Source organism: Lissotriton vulgaris, chromosome 11 (assembly GCF_964263255.1).
Source record: "Lissotriton vulgaris chromosome 11, aLisVul1.2, whole genome shotgun sequence".
NCBI classification, from domain to species: domain Eukaryota; kingdom Metazoa; phylum Chordata; class Amphibia; order Caudata; family Salamandridae; genus Lissotriton; species Lissotriton vulgaris.
The window spans coordinates 406,991,932-407,004,063 of record NC_141699.1 but is presented as its reverse complement, the minus strand read 5'-3'; the positions used below and the strand labels follow the sequence as shown (position 1 = coordinate 407,004,063).

General features: G+C 57.2%; 1 pseudogene; it reads right to left on the bottom strand.

The window, feature by feature from the left end:
• Positions 1–357: 357 nt before the first annotated feature.
• Positions 358–4,617, bottom strand: LOC147679889 (18S ribosomal RNA; annotated as a pseudogene).
• Between the last annotated feature and the right edge of the window lie 7,515 nt (positions 4,618–12,132).

The window sequence follows — 12,132 nt, the reverse complement described above, 5'->3', positions numbered from 1 at the left end:
GTGCAGGAGAGCCCAGCCGGCGCCAGGGCCTTTTGCAGGGAGGGGTAATACCAGCCCGGGGATGTACCGCGGTGGGGGGTCTGTGCCGGGTGAACTCAGGTTCCACCTCGCAGAGGGACAGGGGACGGGGGACGCCCCCCACACCCGGTCCCTCACGCATCGGTCAGGCCCTTCCCCGGGGGGAGAGGCCCGCCGAAGTCCCGTTCCTAAACCCGAGCGCCCCATGAGGCCACGGACCGCTCCCCCAGGCCGGGGCATGCCAGGGCAGGGCTGGGCCCTGTGCCTAGGGTGCATGCTTGCAAGAGGTGGCCGAGGGCTTCAGGCTGGCGCCGTCGGTCGCTCGGGCCGCTCCTCCATTAATGATCCTTCCGCAGGTTCACCTATGGAAACCTTGTTGCAACTTTTACTTCCTCTAGATAGTCAAGTTTGATCGTCTTCTCGGCGCTCCACCAGGGCTGTTGCCGACCCCGGCAGGGCCGATCCAAGGACCTCACTAAACCATCCAATCGGTAGTAGCGACGGGCGGTGTGTACAAAGGGCAGGGACTTAATCAACGCGAGCTTATGACCGCACTTACTGGGAATTCCTCCTTCATGGGAAATAATTGCAAACCCCAATCCCTACCACGAACGGGGTTCAGCGGGTTACCCACACCTGTCGGCGAAGGGTAGACACACACTGATCCGTTCAGTGTAGTGCGCATGCAGCCCCGGACATCTAAGCAAGTTGATTTAGAACTTACTTTAAGAACTAGTAGCCCTGCATTGCGAGACAATTTGGATGAGGCTTGGGAGGATTATGAGAGCTGGCTGACAAGAGCTCTTGACATAACAGCTCCATGGACAACCAAGGCCCCGCTTAGGAATTCTAAGTCGGCGATATGGTTTAATGCTGAGCTAAAAACTGCTAAATCCCTGTGTAAAAGGCTTAGAACGCTCCTGGCGGAAAAACTATGAGGAAACAGCCAAACAGGAATACAAAAATGGTATTAAAGAATATCATCGTCTACTCAGGAAGACCAAGAGAGATTTTCTGAATAATAGAATTGTAACAGCAGAGAACTCGACTAAGGAGCTCTTTGGCATATATAAGGAGCTAACATCCCTGGAAAGGACCTCAGCTCCAGAAACCCATTCGAGAGAGACATGTGAGGCGATTGCGGACTTTTTTGTCCAAAAGGTCGAAACGATATACAACTCCTTCGTAATAGGAACAATCGGAACTTCCACAGAGGAACGAAGTGAGATTGTCAGGAAATGCTGGCCTTTGCCAGTTTGGTGTCCCGAGTAACCCTGAGCTGCTGAAAATAGTTCAGAGCATTAAGTCTGGCTCTCCTAAAGATGCGGCTCAACCGAAGATTTTTAGGAATCAGGCTGAACTCCTCATTAACCATATCAGTCATATGGTAGGGTGTTATAACTTGTGTTTCCCTGCTGCTCAGCTTGTATGTATGATGTGTGGAATGTTAGATGATTGGAATGTTGGTGTGCTGTGAATGTCAGTTGAGTGAGGGCTGAGCAGCAGGACAGCTGCTCCTGATGGGGTTATCATTATAACTTAACTAATTAACTAAAATAAAGTAACTTGATCTACCTTACATGAAGTATCCATCTTCTCTTTGAGTACAACATAGGGCTGTCATTTAAGGCCTGCTATGTCCCACAGGACTGGAAGACAGCGCAGGTCATCCCCATTAAGAAGAAAGCCAATCTTGGTTTAGATCACTTAGACAACTTCCGACCCATTTTGCTCCTCCCCTTCTGTGCGAAGGTAGTGGAGAAAATTGTTGACGCACAGCTGGTGAAATACATAGAGGACCACCAACTCCTGCACCCCTCTCAATCGGGTTTTAGAGCTGATCACTCCACAGAAACAGCTTTGCTCTTTTCGACCGAACTGCTGCGCGGGAAAGTGGATGAAGGGCGGACGGCCGCGCTGTTATTATTATATCTCAGTGCGGCATTTGACACCGTCTCGCACCCCATGCTGCTCTCCCGACTCAGGATGGCAGGGATTGAGGGGCCGGCCCATGATTGGGTGAAGGCATTCCTGACAGACAGAAAATTTCAGGTCTACTGCCCTCCCTACAAATCGGAAGTGCGGGCATTAAAACAGGGATTCCTCAGGGCTCTATATTGAGCCCTACCCTATTTAACCTGTATATGGAGCCATTGGCCAAGCTAGTAGAAACTTTCGGGGTAGAGATAGTGTCCTACGCAGACGACACCCAACTGGTGGTAACACTGTCTCAGCCCCCAGAAGAGGCGGCAGCGAATTTCTCGGCGTGTCTGGGGAAATTGGTGGAATGGATGAACAATAATTGTTTACTCCTTAATGCAAACAAAACGGAGCTCCTTGTGGTAGGGAAAGCCCCCTCCATCTGGTCCTCTGCCTGGTGGCCATCAGAGTTAGGACCCGCACCGTGTCCGGCAGGACAGGTGAAGAACCTAGGGATCATATTAGATACCAACCTCTCTTTTCAACATCACACTAGAGTGGTGGCAGGCAAATGCTACAGCATTTTAAAATGCCTGCGTAAAACTTTGGATCTCCTCCCAGCGACCAGTAGAAAAATCCTGATCCATACTTTGGTCACGCCTCACCTTGACTACGGCAACTCACTACGCTGGCCTGAGTCAAAAGGGCCTTCATAGATTGCAGTGTGTACAAAATGTGGCTACCAGGTTAGCACTGAATCTCTCTAGAAAATCTTCAGGTAGCCGTGCTTTGGCTAACCTGCATTGGCTTCCGGTCCGGGAGCGCATCAAATTTAAAACTCTATGAGTAGCTCATCGCATCGCACAGGGTAAGGGCCCTGTTTATCTCCAAAGCCTAATGACCCTGTACCAGCCTAAACTACAGCTAAGATCTCTGGGCAGTATGTTTTTTCAGGTTCCCCGCATCCATCGAGCCAGGATGGGTGGGCGTTCCTTCAACTATTTGGTCAGTAAGCACTGGAATGCGTTGCCTCTGGAACTCCGGATGGAGCCATCAGAGAGGAGATTTAGGATGAAACTTAAAACCCACCTTTTCCCCCTAAATAGATAGGAGGGCCCTACGGATCCTGGCGCTACTTCCATTAGCAAGGGGTACGAGCTGGTTCATTGAATCTACACAGCGCGGGGACACACTGTTTCTAGTGTAACCAGGCGCTTTACAAGCTTTTTTATTATTATTATTAAGGGCATCACAGACCTGTTATTGCTCGATCTCGTGTGGCTGAACGCCACTTGTCCATCTAAGAAGTTGGACGCGGACCGCTGGGGGTCGCGTAACTAGTTAGCATGGAGGAGTCTCGTTCGTTATCGGAATTATCCAGACAAATCGCTCCACCAACTAAGAACGGCATGCACCACCACCCACAGAATCGAGAAAGAGCTATCAATCTGTCAATCCTTTCCGTGTCCGGGCGAGGTTTCCCGTGTTGAGTCAAATTAAGCCGCAGGCTCCACTCCTGGTGGTGCCCTTCTGTCAATTCCTTTAAGTTTCAGCTTTGCAACCATACTCCCCCCCCGGAACCCAAAGACTTTGGTTTCCCGGAAGCTGCTCGGCAGGTCATGGGAATAACGCCACCTGATCGCTAGTCGACATCGTTTATGGGTCGGAACTACGACGGTATCTGATCGTCTTCGAATCTCCGACTTTCGTTCTTGATTAATGAAAACAATCTTGTCAAATACCTTCGCTTTGGTTCGTATTGCGCTGGTCCAAGAATTTCACCTCTAGCGACACAATACGAATGCCCCCGGCCGTCCCTCTTAATCATGGCCCCAGTACCGAAAACCAACAAAATAGAACCAGAGTCCTATTCCATTATTCCTAGCTGAAGTATTCAGGCGACCGGCCTGCTTTGAGCACTCTAATTTTTTCCAAGTAAACGCTTCGGACCGCCAGGAGACTCAGTCAAGAGCATCAAGGGGGCGCTGAGAGGCAGGGGCTGGGACAGGCGGTAGCTCGCCTCGCAGCGGACCGCCAGATCGATCCCAAGATCCTACGAGCTTTTTAACTGCAGTAACTTTAATATACGCTATTGGAGCTGGAATTACCGCGGCTGCTGGCACCAGACTTGCCCTCCAATGGATCCTCATTAAAGGATTTAAAGTGTACTCATTCCAATTACAGGGCCTCGAAAGAGTCCTGTATTGTTATTTTTCGTCACTACCTCCCCCAGTCGGGAGTGGGTAATTTGCGCGCCTGCTGCCTTCCTTTGATGTGGTAGCCATTTCTCAGGCTCCCTCTCCGGAATCGAACCCTTATTCCCCGGTTTCACCATAGTAGGCACAGAAAGTACCATCGAAAGTTGATAGGGCAGACATCAGAATGTATTGTCGCCGTCACGGGGACGTGCAATCGGCCCGAGGTTATCTAGAGTCACCAAAGCGGCCGGGCGAGCCCGGATTGGTCTGATAAATGCACGTATCCCAGAAGGTCAGCGCTCGTCGGCATGTATTAGCGCTAGGATTACCACAGTTATCCAAGTAACAGATGGAGCGATCAAAGGAACCATAACTGATTTAATGAGCCATTCGCAGTTTCACTGTACCGGCCGTGTGTACTTACACATGCATGGCTTAAGCTTTGAGACAAGCATATACTACTGGCAGGATCAACCAGGTAGCCGCACCTGATGACGGGGTGGGGAGCCGCATGCCCATCTACCCGACCAGCAACCTTCACACCCCCCTCCGTCTCTCGGGAGCCTGCCAGGGGAAGGAGTCCACCCGCCGGGGCAGGAGGGCTCGGTGGAGGGGCATGGAGAGGTGCGGTCGCATGGGCACCGGCAGGCCCAGCCGTCTCCCCCAGGAGGGAGAGGCAGGCCGAGGCGCAGCCTGAGTGAGGAGGAAGGGGTGCCAGAGCCAGGCACCCCTCGGAACGGTCGTTCCCAGCTGCTGTGGAAATGTGCTGGCCAGAGAGGGGTGACGGCACGGCACACGTGGCCTTCGGACCTGCTGGGCAGCCGCATCCAAGGGACTGGCACCAGCCGACCCCTTCCACTCGGGTCAGACCACTGGGGGACACGAGCTGCCGGGGCCGCTCGGCCTTCGCTCTGCTGGGTAGGGTGAACCCTCGAGTCGGACGGTCCATGCGGGGTGGAAGCTCTTTGCTTGAAACGACAGCCGAGGCTGGCCAAGCAGTCCATCCCTAAACGGACCGAGAGTGCCCAATCGATCAGAGTACAGCCAGGGCTGCAGGGCTCCGGGGCTGCAGGGCTCCGGGGCTCCCGGGCGGCAGGGTTCCCGGGCTGCAGGGCTCAGGGGGGGCTCTGAAACCCCACGCTGCGCCTCAGGAACGGTGAGGACTGCCCGGGACCCATGGAGCCCGTCCCGGGTACTTTGCCACGCCGTGGGCTGGAGGAGGGAGCCCCGGACGCCTGGGAGGTGTTGCCCGGTCATCGCCCATCTGGTCCCCGGCAGGGAACCGCAAGCCCCGGAAGGGTGTCCGGGCATACCCTTGCCACTAATAATCCGGGGACCCTAGGCCGACCTCCTGGAGCCCTGGCTGGGATCCGGGAGGCGAATGGCACTTCATAGGGACTTCCAGGGAAGCCCGGCCATCTGGTCGCCCCATTGGGAAGCATTGTGTGCGACCAGATGGTCGAGTGGAAAGGTGCAACCAGATGGCCGGGACTGACATGACTCCAATCTGCCTGCCCCGAGCCTCCACGGGAGGGCTCTCGCCTGCCCTTCTAGGGCTCCGGGGCTGCAGGGCTTGGGGGCCGCAGGGCTCCGAGGCTCCAGGGCACCGAGGCTTCAGGGATCCGGGGTTGCAGGGTTCGGGGGCTGCAGGGGTGCAGGGCTCCGGGGCTGCAGGGCTCCGGGGGCTGCAGGGCTCCCGGGCCACAGGGCTGCAGAGCTATGGGGCTGCGGGGCTCCGGGGCTGCAGGGCTCCGAGGCTCCAGGGCTCCGAGGCTCCAGGACTCCAGGACTCCAGGACTCGGGGGCTGCAGGGCTCCAGGGGCTGTAGGGCTCCAGGGCTGCAGGAGCTCCAGGGCTGCAGGGCTCAGGGGGGCTGTGAAACCCCACGCTGGGCCTCAGGCACGGGGAGGACTGCCCGGGATCGATGGAGCCCGTCCCGGGTACTTTGCATCGCCGCGGGCTGGAGGAGGGAGCCCCGGATGCCTGAAAGGTGTTGCCCGGTCATCGCCCATCTGGTCCCCGGCAGGGAACCGCCAGCCCCGGAAGGGTGTCAGGGCATACCCTTGCCCCTAGTAATCCGGAGGAAGGCTACCCCTCTTTCTGGGAACAAGTGCGCAACGCACAGCTCAGGGGACCCTAGGCGCGAACACGCCGACTTCCTGGAGCCCTGGCTGGGATCCGGGAGGCGAATGGCACCTCATCAGGACTTCCAGGGAAGCCCGGCCATCTGTTCGCCCCATTGTGAAGCATTGGGTGCGACCAGAAGGCCGAGTGGAAAGGTGCGACCAGATGGCCGGGACCGACATGACGGCAATCTGCCTGCCCGGAGCCTCCACAGGAGGGCTCCCGCCAGCCCTTCCAGGGCTCCGGGGCTTCAGGGCTCCGGGGCTACAGGGCTCCGGGACTCCAGGGCTCCGGGACTCCAGGACTCGGGGGTTGCATGGCTCCAGGGGCTGTAGGGCTCCAGGGCTGCAGGGATGCAGGGGCTCAGGGGGGATCTGAAACCCCACGCTGGGCCTCAGGCACGGGGAGGACTGCCCGGGATCCATGGAGCCTGCCCCGGGTACTTTGCTGCGCCGCGGGCTGGAGGAGGGAGCCCCAGACGCCTGGGAGGTGTTGCCCGGTCATCGCCCATCTGGTCCCCTGCAGGGAACCGCCAGCCCCGGAAGGGTGTCAGGGCATACCCTTGCCCCTAGTAATCCGGAGGAAGGCTACCCCTCTTTCTGGGAACAAGTGCGCAACGCACGGCTCAGGGGACCCTAGGCGCGAACACGCCGACTTCCTGGAGCCCTGGCTGGGATCCGGGAGGCGAATGGCACCTCATCGGGACTTCCAGGGAAGCCCGGCCATCTATTCGCCCCATTGGGAAGCATTGGGTGCGACCAGAAGGCAGAGTGGAAAGGTGCGACCAGATGGCCGGGACCGACATGACGCCAATCTGCCTGCCCGGAGCCTCCACAGGAGGGCTCCCGCCATCCCTTCCAGGGCTCTGGGGTTGCAGGGCTCAGTGCTGCAGGGCACCGAGGCTCCAGGGTTCCAGGGCTGCAGGGCTCGGGGGCTGCAGGGCTCGGGGGCTGCAGGGCTCCAGGGCTCCAGGGCTCCGGGGCTGCAGGGCTCCGAGGCTCCAGGGCTCCGGGACTCCAGGGCTCGGGCCTGCAGGGCTCTAGGGCTCCCGGGCTGCAGGGATCCGAGGCTGTAGGGCTTCGGGGCTGCAGGGCTCCGGGAATCCAGGGCTCGGGGGCAGCATGGCTCTGGGGTTGCAGGTCTCGGGGGCTGCAGAGCTCCCGGGCTGCAGGGCTCAGGGGGGGCTCTGAAACCCCACGCTGGGCCTCAGGCACGGGGAGGACTGCCCGTGACCCATGGAGCCCGTCCCGGGTACTTTGCCACGCCACAGGCTGGAGGAGGGAGCCCCGGACGCCTGGGAGGTGTTGCCCGGTCATCGCCCATCTGGTCCCCGGCAGGGAACCGCCAGCCCCGGAAGGTTGTCTGGGAATACCCTTGCCCCTAGTAATCCGGAGGAAGGCTACCCCTCTTTCTCGGAACCGGTGCGTGCCGAGTGACGGAGGGGACCCAGGGCGCCAACGTGCCCGACATCCTGGAGCCCTGGCTGTGATCCAGGAGGTGAATGGCACCTCATCGGTGTGAGAAGGTGGCCTGGTATATGATGTTCACTATTCTAGTGAGCACCTTGCACCAGTCCAAACAACCCTATGGTGATGGTTGTAAAGTCAACCTTATAGACCAGCTATTCTAGAGGTAGCATGGACAGAGCAGTCTTAGGCTACACTCAAGAGGGCATGTGAAGCTAGCTGTTTTACCATATGCAATCCCTTTAATACCAAATGAAAGCACACCACACAGGATATATATTCAAAATATATATGTATTTATTTCTAAACAAACCCCTGAACTCTTTATGAGCACAGAAGCACAAGCGCAAAACAAGTAACTTAATATAACATACAAAAGTTGCACAAATATGGATAGGCCAGGGTGGCCCGCTAAACCATATACTAAAAAAATGGTACAAGTACCACGTCACAAACAATGGTAAGGCCTAGGGCCTTGGGAATAGCTGGGGCTATACTGGACTAACAATGGCTAGGGAGCAGGAGGCCCACGGGATGCGTGTGCAGAGACTAAAGGCACACATAGAAGTCAATGGGTGCGTAAAAATGGAAAGTTAAAGGTTTGGGAGTCTTCCGACTGGACTAGAACCTAACCACTTGAAACTAGGAGTGTAAACCTTTACAGGAGCACCGTAGTACTCGTGTTACCTAACTCACAGGAAGCGGGTGCATATGTCCCAAAGTGTGTTGGGTTTCGTCGTAGAGATCTATGGAGCCTAGGAGAAAAGATGCTGCAGGCGGCCAGAAGAGAAGAGTCCGGGTGGATCGAAGATGAAGAGGACCTGAAAGCAGAGGGGACAGAGTCTGGGTCACTAGCCAGTGACCAGGATGGAACCAGGAAGGAACCAGGTGATGTCGCGTTGCAATCAGGTGCTGATGGGAAGCTTGTCTCTGCAGCCACGTGGACCAGGAGTCATCGACGACGACCAGGAGTCAGGCACGGACTGTCCCACGAAGGCTCTCGCTGTCGGCGGTGTCGGCTTCAGGATTGGAGGCAACAAGCCTTGGCAAAGGCAACCCACGCAGGATACGATGTAGGCTTCTTACTCAGACCAGCAAGGTCTGAGGGGCTGCTTTTTTTGAGGGAAGCAAGGGCCAGTCTGGAGCAACCAGACCAGCAGTGTAGTTTCTAAGGATCGTCGCCAAGATGGCCACTAGCCAACGGGCAAGTGACCGGGCAGACGCGTCAAGCAGGAAAATGCAAAAGGGCCCCACGCAGAACTCGTGGAGGGTGCAGGGCTGATCTTTGGTGCAGATGCTGCTCGGGCTGGGGCTTCTCAATCCCCAATGCACAGCTTCGAGGAGGCCTCGGGGGCTGCACAGTTGGCAGGTCGCAGACTTTTCATGATGGCCGGTCCCAAGTCTCTCGTCGCCTCCACGGGTCTCAGCTTTGCATGGACTGTGGATCGGGCTTGGTGGATGTCTGGGAATCCGGTTCTTGTCAGGCTCTGGGCTCTGGGCTCGGGCTCCGGCGGGAGGCGGCGGCAAAGCAAGTTGTCGATCGCTGGATGGTGCCTGCTTGTGCAGGGTGGTCACTCCTTGACCACAAGGGAGATTCTTCAGTCCTCTTCTTCCAAAGGAGAGTGATGAATGTCCTGAGTTTTGTTTCAGTGTTTCAGTCAGGATAATCTAAAGTCTCTACACTCAGTTCCTACCTCAATACGAATCTTAGGGGCTGGATTACCTGCTAGGTCACTCCTATGGGTGGACCAGGGAAGGGGGTGGTTACACCCCTTTCCCCTTGTCCAGTTTCACGCCAGAACTGGGGCTGGAGTGCCCCAGCACCGGTTTGAACTGGCCTATGCATGGGACACCTTGTGTGCCCCAGGCAGTGTCTCAATTCTTTCAGCCCTCCCTGTCCCAATACACAAAATCCTGTCTGGGGTGGTGCTAGCACCTCCCAAGTCAGGAAACCTATTGTCCAAGCCTCCCTTGCTGGAAGGACTCCCAGCAGTAGGAGGTCAGACTTGTGTCTGTGGCAGCAGCATCCATTTTGTGATGCTGAGGCTCTGGTTAACTTTAACCGGGAATAGTAGGAACAACATGTCTTCTCCCTCTAGAAGGGTGGAATGCTACCCCCATCGCCGGAACTGGGGAGGGGGTAGTATTCCAAATCGTATGACACCTTACTCGACATGTTTTGATAAAGCCAAACCGAAGTTAGCATTTAACCGCGAGGTTCATAATGCACTTAAGAGTATATGGTATGGCAATATCCTAGAACAGCTATAAGGACATGGTTCCGAAAGCTGCAGACAGGCTCAGTTCATGCTAGAGCACCATCGCACATAAAACCAAGCACTCTGCTTCCAGGATTGTTAAGGCCTGCAATAGGAGTGACTTATAGGTGTATATGTGTCTAGATATAAGGTTAGATATAGGAATACTATATCTAAACAAGGGGTGATTACACCACCTTGCCCCAGCTGAGTGATCAGCCAGTTGTGTCAATTTGGATGGCCAGCCAGGGGTGGCAAAAGATATGCTGCAGCCCCTGGTAGGCCTTGGATGCACCTATGCCCTGGGGCTCATAAGGTGACCCAATATCCAATTGGAGATGTACCTAAGGTATATGGAGTCCATTTTAAAGAGAGAGCAGATAGCCTGGGGCCCTGATTAGCAGGATCCCAGGCCAACTAAGTCAAAAACCAGCTAAACACTAGACAAAGAATCTGGGGTAACCATAGTCTGGTATCCACCTTCCTACAATCGGGACTTCCAGGGAAGCCCGGCCATCTGGTCGCCCCATTGGGAAGCAGGGGGTGCGACCAGATGGCCGAGTGGAAAGGTGCGACCAGATGGCCGGGACCGACATGACGCCAATCTGCCTGCCCTGAGCCTCTGCGGGAGGGTTCCCGCCTGCCCTTCCAGCTTCCGAAACCTAGCCAGGCCGGGGAGAGCCTCCCCGGGCCCCGGTAGAGCCCCGTCCCCAGCGCCCAGACCCTCTGATGGCTTGCAGGACGGGGGGCTCATGCACCCCGGGGCCGGCCGGACGGAGCTCAAGCACCCGGCCCGGTCCCAGCTTCCGAAACCTATCCAGGCCAGGGAGAGCCTCCCCGGGCCCCGGTGGAGCCCCGTCCCCAGCGCCCAGACCCTCTGATGGCTTACAGGACGGGGGGCTCACGGACCCCGGGGCCGGCCGGACAGAGCTCAACCCTGGGCCCGGTCCCAGCTTCCGAACCCTAGCCAGGCCGGGGAGAGCCTGCCTGGGGCCCGGTGGAGCCCCGTCCCCAGCGCCCGGACCCTTGGCCGGACCCAAGGAGATTTAAGCCCAGGCCACGTCCACTCCTCGACGGCCTGCCCGGGGAGCCAATTTTTCTCGACTATTAAGCCCCCACGTAGTGGGGGCTTACAGAACCCAGGGGAAGGACAAAAGTTGGAGTTAGCCCGGCCACCAGCCCGCAGGGCCGTCTGGTTACCCTGCCCGCAGGGCCATCTGGTCACCCTGCCCGCAGGGCCATCTGGTCACCCTGCCCGCAGGGCCATCTGGTCACCCTGCCCGCAGGGCCATCTGGTCACGCAGACAGGCGACCAGATGGCCCGGGACGACCCAGCGCCCTGATGGCCTGGGAGGCTGTCGTACCCAGTCGCCCTTGCAGTCCGGCGAGGGTGGCCGGGCGCACCAAGGCAGCCGCTCTGGAGCTTCCTTCCCCCGGGTTGCTGCTGCTCACCTCCCTGCCTGACTTGCCCGGGAGCAGCGGGAAGGGGAGGCCATCTGGTCACCCTGCTGACCCGCAAGGGATGGTGGCCCCCATCCCCGCACCCCAGTGGGGCAGGGACAGGATGGGGAGGCCCCCGTGCCGAAGGGCACGTGGTGGAGGCAGCCTCCCACGGACCTGTGTTACCACCTCCACGTCCCTCCCGCCGACTTGGCAGCAGAGGGACCCACCCCTGGGTTTGGTGGAGGGAGGCATCCGCTAGCATCCACGCACGGAGAGACAAAAGCTTGGTTCAGAGGAAGACTTTCAGTAGATCGCAGCGAGGTAGTTTATCTCTGCTACTTACGAAACCCTGACCCAGAATCTGACCTGACCGCAAAACATCTTGGTATATGGTTTGGGGAGGACCTAAGATTCGAGGACCACATAAAGAAACTATCAGGGACATGCTTTGCTACTCTGAGAACACTACGAAGATTTTTCCTATTGCTCCCCAGAGAAGCAAAAGAGACTGTTGCCCGAGCTCTCATCTTAGCAAGACTGGACTATGCGAACGCTCTGTTTAGCGGTATCCCTGCTTATTTGGTCAAACGCTTGCAGGTTATCCAGAACGCCGCTGTCCGCCTCTTGTTCAATGTTCCAAGATGGAAGAGCGTTCGCTCTCACATGCGCAGCCTTCATTGGCTGCCAGTGTCTCAGCGCATCTTG